The 23,422-nt window shown below is 44.9% G+C and overlaps 1 long non-coding RNA gene across 1 annotated transcript; it reads right to left on the bottom strand.

Moving 5' to 3' along the window:
- Positions 1 to 3,734: 3,734 nt before the first annotated feature.
- Positions 3,735 to 21,916, bottom strand: LOC113630209 (uncharacterized). The gene is made up of 3 exons (XR_003436856.1): positions 21,905 to 21,916; positions 18,831 to 18,835; positions 3,735 to 3,855 (listed from the first exon to the last, which is right to left on the bottom strand). It is a non-coding gene; the product is annotated as an uncharacterized LOC113630209 (long non-coding RNA).
- Positions 21,917 to 23,422: the final 1,506 nt, after the last annotated feature.

The raw sequence follows: 23,422 nt of genomic DNA, 5'->3' as shown, positions 1-23,422 counted from the left end.
TCCTGGTGGAGGGGAACTAGTGCCTGTGTTCTGGTGGATGAGGCTGAATCTTGTCTTTCTTGTGGGCAGGTCCACGTCTGGTGGTTTGTTTTGGGGTGTCTGTGGCCTTATTATGATTTTAGGCAGCCTCTCTGCTAGTGGGTGGGGTTGTGTTCCTGTCTTGCTAGTTGTTTGGCATAGGGTGTCCAGCACTGTAGCTTGCTGGTCGTTGAGTGGAGCTGGGTCTTAGTGTTGAGATGGAGATCTCTGGGAGAGTTTCGCCGTTTGATATTATGTGGAGCTGGGAGATCTCTGGTGGACCAATGTCCTGAACTTGGCTCTCCCACCTCAGAGGCACAGCCCTGACACCTGGCTAGAGCACCAAGAACCTGTCATCCACATGGCTCAGAATAAAAGAGAGAAAAAAGAAAGAAAAAATAAAATAATATAAAGTTATTAAAATAAAAAATAATTATTAAAAATAATTTAAGTAATAAAAAAAGAAAGAAAGAAGAGGGCCACCAAACCAAAAAACAAATCCACCAGTGAAAACAAGTGCTAGAAACTATATTATAAAAAAAAAAAAGACAGACAGAACCCTAGGACATATGGTAAAAGTAAAGCTATACAGACAAAATCACACACAGAAGCATACACATACACACTCACAAAAAGAGAAAGAGGGGGAAAAATATATATCATTGCTCCCAAAGTCCACCTCCTCAATTTGGGATGATTCATTGTCTATTCAGGTATTCCACAGATGCAGGGTACATCAAGTTGACTGTGGAGATTTAATCCGCTGCCCCTGAGGCTGCTGGGAGAGATTTCCCTTCCTCTTTGTTCTCACAGCTCCTGGGCTCAGCTTTGGATTTGGCCCCGCCTCTGCGTGTAGGTCGCCCGAGAGCGTCTGTGCTTCGTTCAGACAGGATGGGGTTAAAGAAGCCGCTGATTCGGGGGATCTGGCTCACTCAGGCCGGGGGAGGGAGGGGCACAGAGTGCGGGGCTAGCCTGTGGCAGCAGAGGCCAGCATGACGTTGCACCAGCCTGAGGCTCGCCGTGCATTCTCCCGGGGGAGTTGTCCCTGGATCCCGGGACCCTGGCAGTGGCGGGCCGCACAGGCTCCCCAGAAGGGAGGTGTGGAAAGTGACCTGTGCTCGCACACAGGCTTCTTGGTGGTGGCAGCAGCAGCCTTAGCGTCTCCTGCCCGTCTCTGTGGTCCGTGCTGGTAGCCGCGGCTCGCACCCGTCTCTGGAGCTCCTTTAAGCACCACTCTGAATTCCCTTTCCTCGTGCACCAGGAAACAAAGAGGGAAGAAAAAGTCTCTTGCCTCTTCGGCAGCTCCAGACTTTTCCCCGGACTCCCTCCCGGCTAGCCGTGGTACACTAACTGCAGGCTTTGTTCACGCTGCCAATCCCAGTCCTCTCCCTGCGCTCCTACGAAGCCCGAGCCTCAGCTCCCAGCCCCGCCTGCCCCGTTAGGTGAGCAGACAAGCCTCTTGGGCTGGTGAGTGCCGGTCGGCACCGATCCTCTGTGCGGGAATCTCCCCGCTTTGCCCTCCGCACCCCTGTTGCTGTGCTCTCCTCCACGGCTCCGCAGCTTCCCCCTCCGCCACCCGCAGTCTCCGCCCGCGAAGGGGCTTCTAGTGTGTGGAAACCTTTCCTCCTTCACGGCTCCCTCCCACTGGTGCAGGTTCCGTCCCTATTCTTTTTTTTTTTTTTTTTGCAATACACGGGCCTCTCACTGCTGTGGCCTCTCCCGTTGCGGAGCACAGGCTCCAGACGCGCAGGCTCAGTGGCCATGGTTCATGGGCCCAGCCGCTCTGCGGCACGTGGGATCTTCCCGGACCGGGGCATGAACCCATTTCCCCTGCATCGGCAGGCGGACCCAACCACTGCACTACCACCGAAGCCCCTCCTTGGAGCTTTTTAATCGGCACAAGAAGATTCTGTTTTCTAGGAAGGTTGCTGATCACCTGGCAGACCTATAGAAATGGGTCCTCTTGGGGTGGAGCTCAGGTGGTGATGTCTTAAATGAGCTCTCCAGGCACTTCCTTGTGTCATTGGGATTGGGGACCATTGACAAGAGGGGGCACATTACACCCAGGAAGTGAGGCACTCCTTGGGTTGTTTTAATGAAAGAAAGAGTAAGACAGTGCCACCGGCAGGGGTTGGTAGAAGGACCCAGTGGAGGCTCCAGTAAGTGACAGGACAATCATCAAAGGAGTCTGGGGACACCAAGGAGGACATTTAGGCTTGGGCACCAAAATAAAGAAGAAGGAAATTCAAAACCAGACAATACTACTTTTTAAAAATTGAATTATAGTTGATTCACAATGCTGTGTTAGTTTCTGGTGTACAGCAGAGTGATTCAGTTATACATATACACACATGTTCTTTTTCATACTCTTTCCCATTACGGTTTATTACAGGGTACTGTATATATCCGTAGTTCGCTGTACTTTACAGCAGGTCCTTGTTGTTTATCTCTTTTATTTATAGTCATGTGCTTTAGCGTCTTGCCTGTGCCATCTGGCCACAATGGGTAGCCTTGCTTTGTTGGCCAACGTGGCAGGACTATTTTTCTCCAGCAACCCTGTCCCTGCTGTGGGCCATCATAAACCCATGCCAGTCCGCGAGCAAGGCATTCTGACTCACCCTCCCCTGGGCCCACCTCGTAAGGGCCCTGTCCCAACCATCCTGGCTTCATTTCTTGAGGATGGAGTCCGAGCAGGGCCCAACCCATCTGCAATGATACTACACTAACGCAGTGCGGCCTCAGTGCACAGTAGTGTGAGCTCTCTTCTCCGTGTCAACCTTGCTTTTCCCTTTTAGTCTGATGAACACCTGGCTTCCTGGCCTCTGGTTCCCTGACAAACCAGATTACAGCCCAAGTCATAGCCCCGACCACAGCAACATGGGCAAGACAAGCCCGGGATTGCCAGAGGAGGGTCCGGCAAACCTCAATTCTGCTTCCACGGCTCCATGACAAAGCCCCCAGGGAAGGCCACCCAGGCCTGCGACTGTCCAGCCCCGATGGCTCGCACACGTTCCAGGGTCCTGAAAACCCTCCTTCTCCTCCCATCTCAAGACGACAGCAGTAGCCATGTACCTAACATCTTCCACAAGCTCCTTGCCCAACATTTTACATCCATTGTTGTTCATCTTGATCACAACGCTGCAATATATGTATTATTTTATAGCTCAGGAAAGTGGGTTTCATAAAAATTCAGAGTGCCTTATCCCAAACCAGACAGCCAATAAATGTGTTTTTGGTGTTCCAGTATTCCAAAAAGCCATGGTAGTTTTAAGAACTGAGATAGGAATGCATTGGTTGTTATAAAAATTATTTTGATATTTGAAAAAATATGAGCTTTGAAGCATTTATGGGTTTTGCTCTAGATCAATGACTCAATTATTCAATTTTTAAAAATTATATCCAAAGTCTGAACAGGCATCTGCCTGAGTGAACCAGTTTGAAAATTGTTGCAATAACTCTGCATTGGATTCATCATCTATACCCGATGAAAGCAAAGGGAACAAATATCAAATAACATACTCTCTTAGAAACATCAGCAAAACTATATAGGGCTCCTGTATTAGTGTGCTCGGACCACTATGACAAAATCCACAGACTGGTGGCTTAAACAACAGAAATTTATTTCTCAGAATTCTGGAGGCTGGAAGTCCACCATCAAAGTGTCGGCAGGGTTGGTTTCTCCTGAGGCCTCACTTCTTGGCTCGTTGATAGCCGCCTTCTCACTGCATCTTCACGTGGCCTTTCTCCTGTGCCTGTACATCTCTGGTGTCTCTTCCTCTTCTAATAAGGACACCAGTCCTACTGGATTAGGGTCCCACCCATATGACCTCATTTAACCTTAATTACCTCTTTAAAGACCTTATTCCAAATTCAGTCACATTGGGGGGTAAGGGTTTCAGCATATGAATGTTAAGGGGGACACAATTCAGTCCATAATAGCTCTTTATTGATTAGGGTGCAGCTCATGGAAGGAAAAAAGTTCCAATATATCTCTCATGGCACTTTCCTATTTAATCCAAGAACTCATCTGGATGTCAAGCCCTTCTTCCTTAATCTTTTGGGTATTGCTCAATCACCCCAGCTGGAGGCATCTAACCGCCCTGGGCTCCAGGCCATTGATAGCTCTGCCCTTGTCCTTAACTGTTTCTCTCTGGTCGATTCAACTCCTCTGAACCATGTTCTTAAGCCTTTTCTCTCTGTGTTGAAGGTTCATCAGAGTTTGTTCTCTGCCAGCTGTGGGGTTCAGACTCCAGGGGTCCTTAGGTCTTCAGTGGGTACAGTATTTCTAGATGTTCTTCAACATCCCTTAGCATCTCCCGGCGGGTGCCAACCCATCTCTTCCTGTTTCTGGTTAGGTGGGTAACTAAGTTCCTATTCCTGAACTGAATGACCCATCCTTACCACAGCTATTTCTGGAGTAAAGATGAGGATGAATGGGGAGCCTCAAGGATGCTCATCACTTACTGGCTCAGGTGACCAACCCACCTCTTCCTCGGGTTTCTGTGGTTTCCAAGGTCTCCTTGGTGCAATCTTATGCACAGCCCATTATTTGCTCAGAGAATGGGTGTTCCTAATTTTACATTAAAACTCAGAGTGAGATAGGAAGAGAAACGCAGCATGAGTGGGACTTCTGGGGACCTGACACTGATCCATTTCTCCATTTTGCTGTTCGTTGCACAAGCGTGCTTGGTTTGTGAAAATTCACTGTACACTTATGGTTTATACAGTTTTAGCATGTGACACTTCAATAACAAATTCCCTCCTTCCCCAAAAAACATGACACTGATGACGATTTTGAAAATGGCAAAAAAAAAAAAAAAAATCACCCACAATGCCACCATCCCTACACTCTCTCCATTTTTGTGTATTTCCTCCGGATTCTGTGCATGTGCTTTTCTATTTTTATGCAGACCTTTTTGAATCCTGCTTTTCTCACTTAACATTATGGAATAAACAACTTCCACAACTTAGCTGCTATCATTTCATTGGTTTCATATTTACCCACAGTGTTTGGTACATTAAACATGGGAAATCCATGACACAGTTCTAGAAGGAGGCTATTCTGTAGGCTGCCTGAGGGCGTCTGAGGAGAAAGGCATCTGGGCAGCCCCCTCCCTTATTCCAGCCCATGGGAACGGAATGAAAATCTGAGGGTAATTCTGGGGAAACACAGGTCTTCCCACGAAAAAACGATTTTCGTACAAAGCAGTATTTAGCATCCGATGCACTTGGATCTTAATTTTCTCATCAGTCACTCACTAGCAAACTATCCTGGTGAATAACTTCTCCACTCTGAGACTTGCATTCCCACTCTGTTAAAGGAGAGCCCCTGCCTCACAGGGTTCAGGATTAAACGTGGTAGAGTGTAAAGTGTCTAGCGCATTAGTAGGTGCTCAAATGCCCTCAGAGGAAGCGTTGCGGAGGTGTGGATAATCAGAATTCCCTTCAAACACACTTAACACATGAGCTCTGGATCAGATAGACCCAGATTCTGGTGTCTACTCCCCCCAACTTACTGACTGTTCAGCTCAGCTCTCTCAATTACTAGTTAAGAGAACTTAGGCAAGTCATTTCACCTCTTGGCACCTCAGTTTGGCATAATACCTAATAACAAGGATGTTGTGGGAATTAATGTAATTTATCTGAAGTGCTAGGACATAGTACCTCTTGATAATTGGAAGATATTAAATGGTATTTTGTATATTTAATATGCTCAGGCAGGTTATTGGAAACCAGATCTCAGCTTTGTTCTGACAGTGTGACATTGAGAAAATTACTTAGTTTTCTCACAAGTGAAGTGATAATAATAATAATGATCAGATGTATTATAGGGTATATAATAATAATAATCTTAGGTAATGGATGTTTAAAAAAAACTAACTAAATAGAATATTCCAAATCCTGTTACAGTGCTTGGCATATGGTAAGTTCCAATACATCTTTGTGAGTAAAAAAGGAAAGAAAGGAGACTTGAGAAAATAACTGGCATCCCATCCTCCTGGTGAACAGCAAGGAAGTAACTGTATATACAGGCACTGTGTTCCTTTAGGAGTTAACAATTCAAGGATCCCTTCACTGAACCAGACCATTTGGCTCTCTTTTCTGAGTGTTTATCACCTGCTCTCAAAAGCTCTCAATGTAGGAAGGGCTTTTTGCATCTGACATGTTGACTTTTCAAGTTGTTTTTCATCATTCAAGCTGGAAGTCCTCTCCTAGAGAAAACAGGTGAGGAAGTAAAGTGATTGCCCCACTCCAGCCAGAAACCCTTTCATGGAGATCAAAGAGGAGCCAGCTCAGATATAACAACCTCAGTTCCGTTTTCAGCCCCTCTGAACTCAAACTATCCCCTCCAACACAAGCTGGTGCCAGATTCGTCTTTCTAAGGCCCAGCCCCAAACAAGGCATCTTCCAGCTTAAAAACGGTCAGTACCTTCTTATTGTGGAGCAAAGTGCATAAAAATAGGTCAAACTCAGTATTCAGAATCTTCCACAACCTGGCCTCCATCCACTTCTCTGGTCTTACCTCCTATGAATCTCCAAAGTTACTTTCATGTGCTCACCCAGTTCCATTGATTACCGAGCCTGGATCACTCGCCCATGAGTTCTCATCTCTATGTCTTTGATTACACTGTTTTATCCACTTCATTCAATTCCTTCTGTTAAAATTCTAACCGTTCTTGATTTTTTGATAATGGCCATTCTGACCGGTGTGAGGGGATATACCTCCTCATAGTTTTGATTTGCATTTCTCTAATAATTAGTGATGGGGCACATATATACAATGGTATATTATTCAGCCATAAAAAGAAACGAAATTGAGTTATTTGTAGTGAGGCAGATAGACCTAGAGTCTGTCATACAGAGTGAAATAAGTCAGAAAGAGAAAAACAAATACTGTATGCTAACACATATATATGGAATCTAAAAAAAAAAAAAAAGGTACTGATGGACCTGGTGGCAGGGCAGGAATAAAGACGTAGACGTAAAGAATGGACTTGAGGACAAAGGGAGGGGGAAGGGTAAGCCGGGATGAAGGGAGAAAGAGGCATGGACATATATACACTACCACATGTAAAAATAGATAGCTAGTGGGAAGCAAACGCATAGCACAGGGAGATCAGCTCGGTGCTTTGTGTCCACCTAGAGGGGTGGGATAGGGAGGGTGGGAGGGAGGCTCAAGAGGGAGGGGATATGGGGATATATATATATTCACTTTATTGTACAACAGAAACTAACACAGTATTGTGAAGCAATTATACTCCAATTAAGATGTATTAAAAAGAAAATTCTACCTGTTCTTCAAGAGCTATCTACTCTCAGGTGACTTCACCTACCACTGCTGTGATTTCTCACTCTTAATGGTTCCTTTCATTTGATACTTAACTATAAGGGTTATTTTTGTGTTAATCTTTTCCCACATGTCCACAGCCCTGTTGGATTATAATATCCTTCAGGGCCATGAAGACTCTGCCTGTTCTGATACAGTCATTCCTGGGTATCTGTGGGGATATTGGTTACAGGACACCTCACCACCCCCTACCCCCCAACTCAGATAGCAAGAGATGAAAATGCTCCAGTTCCTTATATAAAAGAGTGTGGTATTTGCAGGGAACCAGTGCACATCCTCTCATATAATTTAAATCATCTCTAGATTACTTACAGTACCTAATACAACGTAAATGCTATGTCAATTGTTGCTGGTGTGTGGCAAATTCAAGTTTTGCTGTTTGGACCTTTCTGGAATTTTTCCCCCTGAGTATTTTCACTCCAAAGTTGGTTGAATCTGAGGATGCAGAACCCACGGGTACGGAGAGCCAACTGTACTTGGCAGTGTAACATTCAAACATTTATTGAAATCAGTTATGCTTGTCTGGATCCGAAGCCATTCTAAAGGATTTTTTAAGTGGTTTGGATTTTTTTAATCCAATTCAAATATTCATTCAGCAGTCATTTCCTGCACACTTATTAGATGACAAGAGCTTTTTTTTTTTTTTTTTTTTACTGCTCTTGGCAAGATTTCAGGATGGCATTAATAAGACAAATGTAGAGACTTGACTAAGTCTAAAGAAGTCAATTGCACAAATTCAGGATGTGGGGAGGCCACAGTCTCTAGGAGTGCACAGAAGGAAGTGGAGCTAGTGGAACATGGTTTCCACCTTGTTGCAGAGGCCGAGAGAGCTCACACCACCTGGGGTGATGCTCACAGACATGGTGACCAGCTCCAAAGACATGATCATGTAATAGCATCAAATCGTTGTGTGTGTGAGAGACAGAATTTGTTCCCCAATGGACCTGACTCCTTTTTCTTTTACTATATTAGGAATATTGAGAGTGACTAGATTTCTCTCTGGCAGGACTCATATTCATCCAGGAAATCTCAGAATTCTCGAACTTTTAAGGGGATCTTCAGAAAAATGAGAATATACCTGGGTTACTTTCTATTAAGTCCTGGATCTGAAAGCTGAATCCTTCTTGCTAAAACCAGATCCACGAAATCCACAAACCAGAGCAAACCATACTGTGAAGACTTCCTGACTTAGCTAGAGAAAGGAGTATACTTGTAGAAGAACAATGTATAATGGGTAGATTTGCCAAAATTACAATGAATTTTGAAAACACTGTATACTAGGAAAACTAAGGAAGGACTTACCTTCATGAAAGAGGGCCTTTCACATAGGTTGGTAGATTCCATCCTCCAAAAGTAAAATCATGTGAGGAATGGGAGTGTGTATTTCTGTGTTAAATGAATATTTTTGTTTTGGTTTGGTTTGGTTTTGGTTTTGGTTTTTTTTGCGGTATGTGGGCCTCTCACTGCTGTGGCCTCTCTCGTTGCGGAGCACAGTCCCCGGGCACGCAGGCTCAGCGGCCATGGCTCACGGGCCCAGCTGCTCCGCGGCATGTGGGATCTTCCCGGACCGGGGCATGAACCCGTGTCCCCTGCAACGGCAGGTGGACTCTCAACCACTGCGCCACCAGGGAAGCCCTAGAAATCCATTTTAATATAGCTATTGGGGTTTTTAAAAACTATTTCACTTTGCATTTTTAAGTGGATGTTATAGGGCTTAGATTGAGCATTTTTATCTTTTCACAGCCTACTTATTGTCAGTGTGGTAGCACTTCGCATAAAATATAAAGAATCTTGCAAACTTAGAGGTTGATTGACCCCTGCCCCCATCTCCCCATCCTATATGCTGTAGCCATCATACATATAACATTTACATACGTTGTGAGCCTCACAATACCATGGTATAAGCTTTGCTTTTAATTAGTCGTGTGTATTTTTATTCTGAAGATCTGTGATGTGGGCATGTACATTTATGATTGTGCGAAGGCATGTGAGCTGTTCGTGGTGCTCAGTCTCTCCCCCTGGTGGTGGCACGTGTATCAGGGAAAGCAAAGTGGACGTCTCAACAGACAGCTTACAGAGCTGCCACGCTCTGGGGGCTGAAAACTGTAAAGCCAAGACAGCTGTGCAGGACTGAACCCACCTCGCAGTGGGCAAGTCTGTGCTCGTCACCTGTGGTCCCCAACCCTGGCTTCATGCTAGTCACCTAAGGAACTGAAGAAGAAGAAGAAAATACTGATGCCCGGGCATATCCTCAAACCAACTCATTCAGGATTATGGGGCTGGGCTCAGACAGTGGGTATTTTTTACCCAACCAACATGCAGCCAAGGTTGGCAACCTGTGAAGTCATTAGTCTGGTTCTCAGCTGAGGCTGCAGTGCCCTGGAGTCCATCTTCTTCCAGATTTCCTTCCCCCTCTCCTTCTCCCCTCCCTGCCCCATTCATCCCAACTCTCTCTGGGAACTTCCACTTCAAGAGCACAAGGTAGAGTACCTACAGTCATGGCTCTCAGCTGGGGACAATCCCCTCCCCTACAGGGGACATCTGGCAATGTCTGAAGGTATTTTTAGTTGTCACCCCTGGGGAAGCAACAGAAGAAATCCAGGGATGCTGCTAAACATCTTCAATGAAGAGGACCGCACACCCCTCACCGCCCCCCAACACACACACAACAAATATTCAGGCCAAAGTGTCAGTAGTGCCGAGGTCGAGAACCCTTGATCTACAGGAAGGGACAGTGGGCTGAAGTGGCCTTAGGCCAGTGGCTTCCTACTGTGAACACAGTGCAGGGGCAGCAGGAATTGTTCTCCAACCTTGGGCTCCAGTCCAATACACCAGTCACTTACTACGGCCCCTGGACCTCATCTGCAAAGAGTTTTCTCAAATTCCAGGTTGGCTATAGTCAATCTGCTCTTATCAAAATAAACCAGATATGAGAAAGGGCTAAAAGCATGAAAACCTAAAATTCCAGAGAGACCAGGGAAGGCCAAAAAAAAAAAAAGAAGAGAGAGAGAGAGTAAATGCTATTTGCAAAGTCCATAAATGCTGCAGGTACACCATCACTGTGCAAGACCATTAGCCCATGAAAAATTAATTATAGTTTTCATTCCATAGTAACTGACCGGAAAAAAAAAATGACTCAAGTAATTTTGAACGGCGCTATCCTGGCCAATGCCAACCGGTTGACTATCGGGGGAAGGTACTGTCAATCACTGAGCCTGCGAAGCAGGAAAAAAAACAGTCATTTCAGAGAGCTTGCAAATCACCCAAGCAGCAGCCTGTTCTCAATTCTTCTTTCCATTTAAAAGCATTCGAGCAGCAGCTAGATGGAAAGCGGTCCTCTGAAAATCTGAAGATAGAAGGTTTATTGGTTCTCTTCAAACCAAAAGAGGGAAAATAAGGTAGTGGACACAAAGAAAATGAAGTGCGCATTTCTCTCACTCCACATGTAATGAATGGAAGCGTCAGACCAGTCAGCCTCCATTGAGGAGGGGAAAATGAGCTATCACTGCATCTGCAGGCGGTCAGTAACGGGTGCCAGACCAGGGGAGAGGATCCTGATTCCTCAACAAATAAAAAGGCCTGCCTTTTAGAGAAATGTTGATGTCTGTTAATACAAGCTGAACTTGTTGCTGTGAAGATGAGGCCTTTAATTCGCAATAACCACAGACATCTAATTCCCACCGGGAGCCTGAAAATGAGTGGAAAAGAAACAGGTTCTCTTGTGAGGCGGGACCTTCCTGGTTTGACCAGTGCTAACAGGAGCGGCGAGTGTTTTATGAGGAGCACAGTCATCAAGGTGTCACTTTTTGAGTTAGAGTGGGAGCTCCTTCCTAGAAAGAACAATTTAAAGCAGAGGCGAAAACCATGTCATGCGCTTTTTTTTTTTTTGCATCTTTATTGGAGTATACTTGCTTTACTATGGTGTGTTAGTTTCTGCTTTATAACAAAGTGAATCAGTTATACATATACGTATGTTCCCATATCTCTTCCCTCTTGCATCTCCCTCCCTCCCACCCTCCCTATCCCACCCCTCCAGGTGGTCACAAAGCACCGAGCTGATCTCCCTGTGCTATGTGCTTTTTATCTCCACGATGGAACACATCTAAGGAAGGACTACAAGTTAGAAATATCCAAAGGTCGGGTTGGTGTTTTTCTGTGTCTGATTGCTTGGTGTCACTTCTAAAGTTTTTTTGGTTCTCATTCCATCTTACCAGAGTCCATTTGTTCTAGAGACTACAAAAAAGGGTAATTGAATATTAGCTTGGCATTGAAATATACTGTACATGACTTGCCACACTTACAACCTTCTGTCTCTGGTTCCACTGCACTTATTCTGGGTGTCCTCTAGGTCAGAGAAAGCAGGACCCAGATTTCCTAGATTCTTAACCCAAAATTCAAACTGAACATTTCTCTCTCAGCTCCCCCTTGGTCAAGAAGGCAAGAGGTGGTAATGAGACGAGCTTACATCGATCCAATGGAAAACCCAACATGGGAGTAGGAAGCGTACCTCAAGGTGTTTTTTGGAGTTGGCTCTCTATGCTGTGGCCTTGGAACAGAATGAAATCCATGTGCTCCATACAAGGATTAAACCAGGGTTAGGCATGTATAGGGGTTTAGTTTTAATTTTATTCATTGTTTTTTAAATTAATTAACCAACTAATTTTTATTTTTGGCTGTGTTGGGTCTTTGTTGCTGCGCATGGGCTTTCTCTAGTTGCGGCGAGCGGGGGCTACTCTTCATTGCGGTGTGCAGGATTTTCATCGCGGTGGCTTCTCTTGTTGTGGAGCGTGGGCTCTAGGTGTGCGGGCTTCAGTAGCTGTGGCACGTGGGTTCAGTAGTTGTGACTCACAGGCTCTAGAGCACAGGCTCAGTAGTTGTGGCGCACGGGCTTAGCTGCTCCGCGGCACATGGGATCCTCCCGGACCAGGGCTTGAACCTGTGTCCCCTGCATTGGCAGGCGGATTCCTAACCACTGCGCCACCAGGGAAGTCCAGGGCTTTAAATAAATATTTCTTCCATGGATAATGGAAGGAATGTTGGATGAACAGAAGCCTGGGCGAACGGAAAAGTAAGTGAATGGATGGGCCAACGGATCCATGAAAAAAATGGAGAGATGGCTAAATGGATGGATGTCGTTGGGTAACCGTTTACAACGATGAGGCAAGTAAGTATACAGTTATATTGTTAAGGGCACACAGTCCAGAGTGCTTAATTCTGGCTGGCAGAAGGCAGTACAATGCAGAAGAATTCAAGAAAAAAAGCCTTTAAATGTTATTGGAAGGAGATCTCTTAGCAGAGAGAAAGGTTGGGAGCTTTTGAAGAAGAGGGACCAGTGTGAGGAAGAGCAGCGTTTAAGGTAGAGTCAAGGAGTGATGAGTGGTCCACGGTGGCAAAGAAAAAGGGTAACAGCAGATGAGGCTTAATATAAGAAAGGATGATCTACAAGTGACTCCTTGAATGAAGCTTGTGGGGTTTTTTTAACCCCTCAGCACAACCATATTGTCGTTGTTATAGTATCCAACTGGATTTTGCATTTCCTTCTGTGGGGAGGTAATCTTTTCCTGTATCAACTGATGTTCAAGTGACCTGGGGTCTGCGAATTAAATGCCACCAGACAGATTAATAGGAGAAAAGTTTACTTCGCTTGCATGCAGGAGCACGCTGTAAAGAGTGGTTCCCTGGGCTTCCCTGGTGGTGCAGTGGTTGAGAGTCCGCCTGCCGATGCAGGGGACGCGGGTTCGTGCCCCGGTCCGGGAAGATCCCACATGCCGCGGAGCGGCTGGGCCCGTGAGCCATGGCCGCTGAACCTGTGCGTCCGGAGCCTGTGCTCTGCAACGGGAGAGGCCACAACAGTAAGAGGCCCGGGTATCGCAAAAAAAAAAAAAAAAGAGTGGTTCCCTGAACAGCCAGGAGTAAGGGTTTATACGCCAGCTTCATGGGGGTGCAGGAGGGGACAGGAGGGGACAGCTTCAGTGGGAGAGTATGGAAGGTCCTGACCAGGCTCATTCACACAATTTTCTTGGAATACCACGGCGTTAAGGGTCAGTTGCCTACCTAACTGAAGACTCCATCAGAAGAGGGTTTATAGCCGCTGAATTCTCAGGAGGCTATGATTTAATCAAATAAGCGAAGTTCAGATAAGATGTCTTTCCGCATTGGCTATAACCCAAACTTTTCAAGTGTCAAGTAACTTAATGCCACTCTGCTGGTCTCTTCGCTTCCATGTCCTTCATCCAGCTTGCCCCCCATTCCAAAACCCTTCTAAGCACTTGGGACTTTGTCCAGTGGTGAGGGGATCTCTGAAAACTTTTAAAGCAGCGTAACTTGTTGAAATCTGAATTTTTGAGAGAACTCCAGCCTCAGGGAAGACCAGTGTTCCAGAGAGCAAGGCATTCCAGGCCTGACACTCAACACCTCCCAGGAATGGCCAAAGGCAGGTAGCACAGAGGATGGTTCTGGGGACGCAGGGCAGGAGTGTGGCCCCACGGGGTGGCTGCTGTTATGTCTCCCTCAGGGCAGCACGGCGCCCAGCACAGGGTTTTACACCTACAGACTTGGGTTCCTGTCCCGGCCCCATCACTTCCTAGCTCTGCAAGTCTCCAAGCCTCAGTCTTCCCAGCCAATTAATGGGAATAACAACTATTTTAGGAGATTACTGTGAATATTAAAATGAGAAAATGATTGTAAGGCACTGGGCAGAGTCCTGTCGGTGGTAGATATCCAGGAGAGATTCTTTTCCTGCTCTACTTTCCCGTATCCCTCCATGGGGGATCTGTTTTCATCAGCACTGGGCCACTATCTATCTTGGCATATCCCATCTGAGAAATGCCCTTCCTCCCTTCCTCCATATTTCTTAAGTAACTAAGAACCAGATAAATGTCCCCTCCCTCCCTGTAGATCCTAGAATTGTAAGAAAAGAGCATGAGAAATGGAACCATTTTTAGCCCAAAGCATCCCACTGATTTGACACAATTTTACTATTCGACACTCTGCATCAACAGGACTTTACTTTTCCAGGGAATTCTTGCCCAGAAAGACCAGTTTGTGAAGTTACTTTATTGTTGTTTCGGGAACTTCCTGAAAACCCATAAATTCTAACAGTGGACGACTCAGCTAGCTGTCACCAAGGTAGGAACCCTTTTCTCAGAGAAACAGATCATCTGTTGGGCTTACAGAATGTCTGTTTACTCTCCCAGCTGGCTTCACAACTCTTGCCTTGCTGTATCCACCGGGCCTGAACTGTGATACCACGAATTTTTTTTTTTTTTTTTTTTTTTTTTTGGTACGTGGGCCTCTCACTGTTGTGGCCTCTCCGATTGCAGAGCACAGGCTCCGGACGTGCAGGCTCAGCAGCCATGGCTCATGGGCACAGCCGCTCTGCAGCACATGAGATCTTCCCGGACCGGGGCACGAACCCGTATCCCCTGCATCGGCAGACGGAATCTCAACCACTGCGCCACCAGGGAAGCCCGATACCACGAATTTTACCCATCCCAATCAGCCTTTCCCTTCCCAGAAAGACCTTTTTCGGCTTTTAAGGCCACGCAGCATCCTCTGAGAGCCCACTTTTCCTATTCACATATTCATACCACTTCTTGGCACACCTGTCCTCATCAGTCCCCCTGAGCAAAGCACTCTGTCTGGACAGGTCAAGAAGCCATGCATAGGGGCTTCCCTGGTGGCGCAGTGGTTGAGAGTCCGCCTGCCAATGCAGGGGACACTGGTTCGTGCCCCTGTCCAGGAAGATCCCACGTGCCACAGAGCGGCTGGGCCCGTGAGCCATGGCCGCTGAGCCTGCACGTCCGTAGCCTGTGCTCTGCAACGGGAGAGGCCGCAGCAGTGAGAGGCCCACGTACCGCAAAAAAAACAAAACAAAAAACAAAAAAAAAGAAGTCATGCATAGCCTGGGATCCCCGTGGGGTGAAATACCTCTCCACACCGAGAACACTGGGGAGAATTTAAGGCTCACACCACTGAGTCCTGAGGTTTATGTTGTCAGAAATGCATGATGCCACATAACTTTACTGCTGTGTTTCTGTTTGGGACCTAAGGGACATGCAGGAGGGAATGATGGATGGGTTTCTTGGAACGGTCCTACAGCAAACAGCAAACCCATCATTAGCAGACGGATGACTACAGATGACCCCAATGGCTCCCAAGAACCAGAGCAGGGATTTTATGGTTACAGTGCACACTTGTCAGAAATCACCAAATAAGAGGAGACTGGGGTGGCAATATTTATTTTCTCCACTTTTCAAGTCTCGGAAGATGTTTTTTAAAAGGGAAAACAGACTACAGATCGCTCCTCCCATTCTGCCAGAAACCCCAGGGAAGTTAAGTGGAGAACATCTGTCAAGATCCAGGGACAAAATTCCAAAAACATCTGTCACGCGCAAGTGACAAAAATCCCCGAACAACTATAATGTCTTTCCATATTTGTCTCATTTTACCTGCAATTCAACAGCTCTTTCTAGTGCATCAGCCAGCGCATGCAGTTCATTATGACAGTACACTGAAGGCATGTCCCAGCCATGCTGTTTCACATTTATTTAAAGGACGTCCCAACCAGCAGGTGTGCAGGTTTGTCTATGCAGATGACAGGGCTGTGAGCCACCTGGAGATGGTGGCGTCGGCCCGTCCCCCGTGTTCTGACAGCTTCCTTGGTCGCAGGCTTGCTTGCTCTCAGCTGCAAGGAGAATCTCAGCAATGCTTCCATTTTCAGCTAAAAAACAGAAAGTTCTGACTCAGAATGAACGGAGTGTCCTCTCCTCACCTTGATCATGCCCTGCTCTGCCCTGTGTGAGAGCTGGCATCTTTTCTGATTCAAAATTTGGAAGTATGAAGGGTGGGTTTAGGACAGTTCTCAGCAAGCTGACACCAATGTCAGGGGCATAGGGCCACCAGGAATCCAACAGGGGGCAGGGGATTCTGAATCCCCTACAAGCAGTAGGCCCTCTGTTTCTTGGCATCCTTGGCCCTCCACTAGGCTGCCTCCAGGCCCCCTCTTCCTTCCATACAAGATACAATATTTATTGAGAAACTGCTTTGACTAGGAGAGATGCTTTGACCTCCTGCAGAACTGGGCTTCTAGCTTGAGAGACAAGACAAGCATCTTTGAAATACTTAGTAATGATACAAAGGCCAAAACAAGTGATTCAGAAATAATAGCAGCTGTAGGATTCGGTGGAGAGGAAGATCCATAAGGGTTGACAGGATTAAGAGAGGTTTTCTAGAAGACATCTGACTGGCGGTAAACTTTGTAGAGACCAAAAGCAGGGGAGAGGCCATCCCAGGAGAGACACCCAGAATGAGCCAAGGTGGAAATGAGCAGATGGGGTTTGATGGCTTGGAGAAACATCAAGGTTATCTTGGGCCAGGGAGAGAGAGAGGATGAGACCCAGTCGGAAGAGGAATGCTGTGGAAACAAGCCATCCCTCACTGGAGAAAGCACTTCCTGAAGCAGTCCCCCGCCATTTCTCTCCAGCAGACTCTCTGCCCAGGATCATGGAACATTATATCCACAAGCTGTTACTGGCTTATTGCCTCCTAAAACCTAGGAAAAGGATAGCTGATCTAATTAAGATGAACTTAAGCACTTTATCTTACTGAAGGGACCAAGTTAAAGCACACAAAATACTCTTTATGTATATTCTGACCAAAACAGAATTAGCCTAATGGTACAAACTTGCTCCAAGGCACTCAGATGCAAAAAAAGGTCACAATCCTTCACTTTTCCTAAATCAAATTCATACAGTGAAATAGAATAGAGGGGACAGAAACAGACCCACAGATGTACATTCGATTTATGACCGAGGTGAACTACAGAGCCATAAGGAAAAGATGATCCTTTCCATAATTGGTGCTCGGTCAGTTGAACAGTCATATTTTTAAAAAATGAATCTTAGGCCCTCACACAATATAAAAAAAAGCAATTTCAGGTGGTTATATGCCTGGAAAATCACATAAGAGAATATCCATCTGCGCTTGGAATAGCAAAGATTTCATAAGATAACACCAAAGTACACTGACCATCAAGGAAAAATTTGAGAAAGTGGAATAGATTAGAATTAAGAATTTTTGTTCATGAAATGTCAGCCTTAAGAGACTGAATAAGAACTCACAGAGAGGGAGGTAATATTTTCAATGCATATATCTGATTAGGAAGTTGTATCCAGGATATGTGAAGAACACCTTCAAATCAGTAAGGACCAGACAAACAAAGCAAAGAACAACAAGAAAAAGTTCTGAACAGGCAATTCATTCATTAAGAGGGTAACCAAATGGCCAAGGAATATAGAAAAGTCATGCAAAACCTGCTATTGATTAGGGAAATGCTAACTGAAAGTGTGATGAAATACATCCACCAGAAAGGCTAATATGGAAAAGAGGCCATGCCACATGTGGGCAAGAATGTAGAACAACTGGGACTCACACAGTGCTGGAAGGTGAGCAAACATTACGACCACCTTTGAAAACTATTTGACAGTGTTGACAGGAATAGTCAATAAACAATCTATAATAGGGTTAGAAAAGAATTTTATCTGAGCCAAACTGAGGACTATAGCCCGGGAGACACAGATTCAGTGAAGTACTTGAATTGTGTTCCACCAGACTAAAGAATGGGGGAGGCTTATATAGGCAAAAAAACACAAAGTTACTGAAGTTGTTTGTCAAGAGTTAGGATTGGAGCTGGCAGGAAGTAAGGGTGCTTGTTAAGCAAGGATTACTTAGGGTCCAAAATGGTTGCAATTACAAGGGAAGACCTTGAGGCCATATGGTTGCCACTGGCAGCTGCTAGCAAATACTGTTTTGAGAATGGCTGGTGGTGTCCTTGAGTCTGATACAGTTCAGAAAACTCAGGTTCTCAGTGATACAGGAATGTCTACAAAGACCACCCAGCTCCATTTGGAATGCCTGAACCATAGTTACTCCATTTTGATTTATAACTGCATTCTTCTCTTTAATGGTTAAAGCATATATACAATGCATGTTTAATAGGCCACAAACAGGCTGCTTTGGTTAGCCTAAAATTCAAGTTAAATCATGTATAAGCCTGAATGTCTTCCCCATACCTTAATATGTGAAAATTTTCCGTTAGCACGATTTACTAAAGCTGACCGTACACAAACCCCATGACCCAACCATTCCAATACTCCTGGTATTTACCAAAGAGAAATGCAAATATGTTCACACAAAGATTTACATTCAAATTTTTATCACAGTTTTATTCATAATAACCAAAAACTGGAAACAATCAAATGTCTATCCACAAGAAAAAAATAAGCTAACTGTGATCTGTTTATACAATGGAATGCTACTCAGTAATAAAGAAACTACTGATATATAGAGAGGGAAAGAAATACACATACAATGGTGTAGATGACCCTGTAATGGCAAAGAGAATCCTGGAAATAATCTAAATGTTTATGTTTTTTAAAATAGACGTTTAAATGAAGTATGATACCTCCACTCAAGAGAGTGTTGTGTAACAGTTAAAAGAAATAAAATAAAATTTGATGTGTTGATAAAGAAAGAGTGCCAAGATAAAGGAGCTGGAAAGTTCAGGTTCAGAGCAACATGTATGGCATTTCCCATTTGTGTGTTAAAAATATATAATACATGTGTGGACATTTTCTGGATGGACACCCAAGAAATAGGTAACTATGGTTAGCTCTGGGGAAGGGTCTGGGGCTAAAGTAAAGTGGCCACTGGGCCACCAAAACCAACCTAGCCTGGAGTGAAAGGCCCACTCACATTTCATTGCAGACACTTTGTACTGCTTGAGTTTTTTTTTTTTTTATCACAATCATATTATTTTCTTAGTTTAAAAGATTGAATTAAATGAATTGTAAAATGCTCTGTAATTACCTAAGAAAAGGATACAGTGGTGATCCTCGTCAAATTTAATAATTTGCATCCTAAAATGGGGAGGCTGAAAAATGGCCCTCATAGGTATACAACTTCTAAGCCTGGAGCCTGTGAATGTTACCTTCTATGGCAAAAGTGATAGTTAAGGATCTTGAGATGGGGGTGTTACCTGGATTAACTGAGTGTGCTCCTTATAAGAGAAAGGCAGAGGGAGATTTGACAGAAGCAGGGATTAGAGTGATACACTGTGAAGATAAAGGAGCCACAAGGCCACAAGCAGAGGGACTCTAATTGGCCATTAGAAGCTGAAAGAGGCAAAGAAGCAGATCCTCCCCCAGAGCCCCAGAGGGAGTGTGGTCCTGCCAGCACCTAATTTCAGCCCCCTGAAGCCCATTTCAGACTTCTGGCCTCTAGACCTGTCAGAGAATAAATTTACATCATTTTAAGCCACCAAGTCTGTGGTATAAACAACACTTGTAGGAAATTAACACATAAGATTTTCAAATGCTGGAAAGAAAAAGTCCACTCTTGGTAGACAGGACTAGTTAGCAGAGCCTTGCCACGTAGAGAATCCGAGCATCTCATGTAAACTAAACTCATGAGGCCAGGTTTGCCTGTGTTTCCACGACGAGGATTTTATTTGTATGGCCTATTACCTGCACCGCTGACATTTACTGGACTCTGGGTAGAAAGTTTCAGAATTCAAAGATTGAATTCCTCAGCTGCATACAAATTCTCTGCTCAGAAAACAATCCAGTACATCGATATACACACGCTACAACTCCAGATCAAACTTCTGCCAACGCCTGTGACGGAGTAGATCATTAACAAGTGTGGGTCTAAATGAGGCTATTTTTTCATATCAACTAAAATCACCCGTGGGTTCAGACTGAGACCTCCTCAGTTTATTACCTTTCACTATAAGTTAATGAGAAATAAGTGGCAAAATTTTCAAATCTGTGTGAATTAAGCAGTTGTACCTTCCTGAAATGACTCTTCATTTCATAGAATAGATCCGTTTCAGGAGTGCTAATAATTGTCCAGTGGTGAGAGTAACCCTCATTGATCTTTTACCCTAACATACAGGTATCCAGAGACGCAGTGCCCGCATTTATTCAAAACATTTTCTCAGGTGCAAAGAGGGGGGCGTATAAACGTTCTAGGACTTCCCTCTAAATTTCGTTCATAGATTCAGAGAACCACATGTTAACCTCTCTGTTTTAAAGGTTGAATCTAGGAAGAGGAGAAGCTTAAAAAGTCTCACCTCCAGTGGTGAATTGTCGCCGTTTTCTTGGTGACAAATTTTCAAGTCAAATCTCTCTCTCTCTCTCCCCACCACCAGGTATTTTAGTATTTGAAAATTTCTCCCTAAGGAATGAGGACATATGCGTTTCCAGCACATCCCCTTCTGGAAAAGCTCTGATTTTTATAAAAGGGAAGCATGGAGGTATGTGTTAGGCAGGATTAAAGAGAGAAATTTGCCAAGAAATTCACTCCACCAATAACTCACTTCTGACAACCACCATGAGAATCAGAACACGTGTATGTCGACGATGTTTGTGCTCGAGTTTTATTTTCAATGTGGCTTCCGTACACAGAACAATGCTCCTTCTCCTGTATCCTTTCATCTTCCCAGGTCTTTATTCTTGCCTCCAGCTCAAGACATCAAAACTCACCCTAATCCCCAGACATGGTCACATAATATCACCTGCATTTTCAGGTACCAGTCTCTGACTGCAGACAGGATGGAACTGGATCATTAAAAAAAGAAACAAAACAACAACAAACTTGTATCCTTGGCCCCCAGAAGACTGTCTGCTTAACATGGTCTAAGGAGTATTTGTTGACTCTATTTTTTACAGGGACAGTAGTTCCCTGAACTAGAGGGTTATACAAAGAAAGAGGGGGAGAAGGAAGAAGAGGAGGAACTGAGCTGGGGAGAAAGCTGTTGACCCAAGACACCTTCCCGGGAGAGGCTTTCAGAATAATCACGACCCTCTGATCTCGCTCTTGCTGGTCACCCCACCTCTCCCACTCACTCACATCCACACAGACAGTTCTCCCCTACTATAGACTCAAAGAAACCATTTCAGTGCCTCTTCCAAGATCAGTCTTTTTTAAATCCTATTTTCCCCCAAAGATTTTCTTTTTCTTTCCTTTTCCCACTGCTGGCTTCTTTGTTTATGCAAGTTTTTCTAATGATGATGGTAATCATGCCTATCATTTATTAAGCTCCTGTTATATACTAGTATCCACACTAGAATGCAGTCTCTTTCCACCCTGCAGCATGGGAGACAAACTAGGCTCATTTTTGCATCTGAGAAAACTGAGATTCATAGGGTTCCATTTGCCCAAGGTCAGAGTGTTTGCAATCAAAAGGCCAGCACTTGTCCTCTCCTGAAAACAAGAGCCCTTGGTGCTCCTGCACCCCAGGAGATGAACAGCAGCACAGAACAGCTTTGATGAAAAAGTTTACAGAGTTGTGAGGCCCATTGATTTTTTAACTGCTTGTAAGTTGACTCTTGAATTCACACTAAACTTCCTACAAATTACGAAGCTATAGTCAAATTCAAGATAGGAAAGGAAGGGGAGGGGAGGGGGAGGAAAGTGTAGGGTAATTGTTATTTTAAACCTAGGGAAATCCTATAAATGCCCTGAGTTTCTACCCACCTTCCTCTAAAACGGATCGCTAATTCTGATGATTATTCCTCCAAACGAACTGAATAAAAGGAGAATCATCCTGTTGTAGGTTTTCCCCTTGACTTTGCATCTCTGGAGCAGAGGCTGTCAAACTGGCAGAGGATCTATTTTTTATGGCTCATTGAGCGTGGGGCAAATGGACTCCCGCAAAGGGTAGCAGTAAATCCAGCCATGGCCAGCCTCCAACTACATTCGATAACAGCCAGGATGTTAATGGGAGTGGTGGAAGACTCCAGAAAGAGCAAAGAGGCTCTATCCGATTCTGGCCCCGACCTCTAACGGCCAGTGCCGAAAAGATAAAATAACTCTCTGATATGCGAAGTTCATGATCTATCACCTTTTTTTTCATAGTCACAGAATGAAAAAACCTGCTTTGAAGAAATTGTGTTTTATTGGGTTTAGGAGGTGGGTTTATGAAATAAATAACGCAGCAATCATAAGCAAAATACTAAGATACAAGCCCTAGAGAAGCTCCAATGGGCCAAGTGAAAGCTGTGACTCAAAGAGAGCAGAGGGATAGTTTGTCATGTAGATTTAAGCAATCTATCCACATGTGCCCCCTCAATCAGGCCACATAGAAGATTATTAAGGGCACTGGTGAGCCAGCAGTAGGAGGATAAAGCAACGTTGACGACGTTTTCTCAAGGCCAGCTTTGGAAAACAATTGTAAATTGAGAACATGATATAATCACTAACATAGTAAAGCACTTTACGGTTCATGAGTTATCTTCACGTGCAGTACAAATTCAGTTGATCTAATATTTACGATTTCTGAAACATTCAGCTGCTAAGGCCCTGTTCTGATACACACCAACTAAGGCATGGTCCTCCTAGGACACACTGACCAAGGATTCAGGCACAGGTGGTTCACTGAGGCGAGATGCCCATCATGGGGTGGGCGGAGCCAATCAGGGAGCCTCAGAAGCCAAGCAAAGGTGCAATTTCAGGTGGAGTCCCAGACTCCACCTAATTCCAAGGGGGGCTCTGAAGTGCACGTTGTACCTTGGGGTTTGTCCCACCGATCAGCAAAGGAGGCTGGCTTTTGTACTAGGACCCATCCTTGTGGGAGGTGGGGGTGACTTAAACATCCAGGCATTTCAGTCTCTGTTTAAGGACAAGAGAGGATAGGGGCCCGGGGCAGTCATCTGAAGGTCACAGATAAGCCTTAGCTGTGAAATGCCAGGTTGCTGATGATGGGCTCACAGAGCTCAGGAAAAGGGTCCTCTCTCCTGAAGAACTCCTGCTCATCCTTCAAAACCCTGTCCAGGGGTTAGTGGCACATTCTCTGATTACTGGTTAACCAAGTGGAGAGCCTCTTCTTTTATGCTCTTCTTTCACCTGGAAGGAGTATCCTTCTAGAATAACACTCCTCATCACAATTCTAGTGACTCTTTCCCATGAGCCAACAGGACTCCCTGTTAGTAAGTTTGATCCTAGGGAACAGATATTAATGAATCTCTCCATGACCCTAATTATCCCCAGGGAGAA

The sequence above is a fragment of the Aethalodelphis obliquidens genome, unplaced genomic scaffold (assembly GCF_003676395.1).
Source record: "Aethalodelphis obliquidens isolate GAN/ISIS:26980383/991018 unplaced genomic scaffold, ASM367639v1 scaffold29, whole genome shotgun sequence".
NCBI classification, from domain to species: domain Eukaryota; kingdom Metazoa; phylum Chordata; class Mammalia; order Artiodactyla; family Delphinidae; genus Aethalodelphis; species Aethalodelphis obliquidens.
This window is presented reverse-complemented; position numbering and strand designations above follow the sequence as displayed.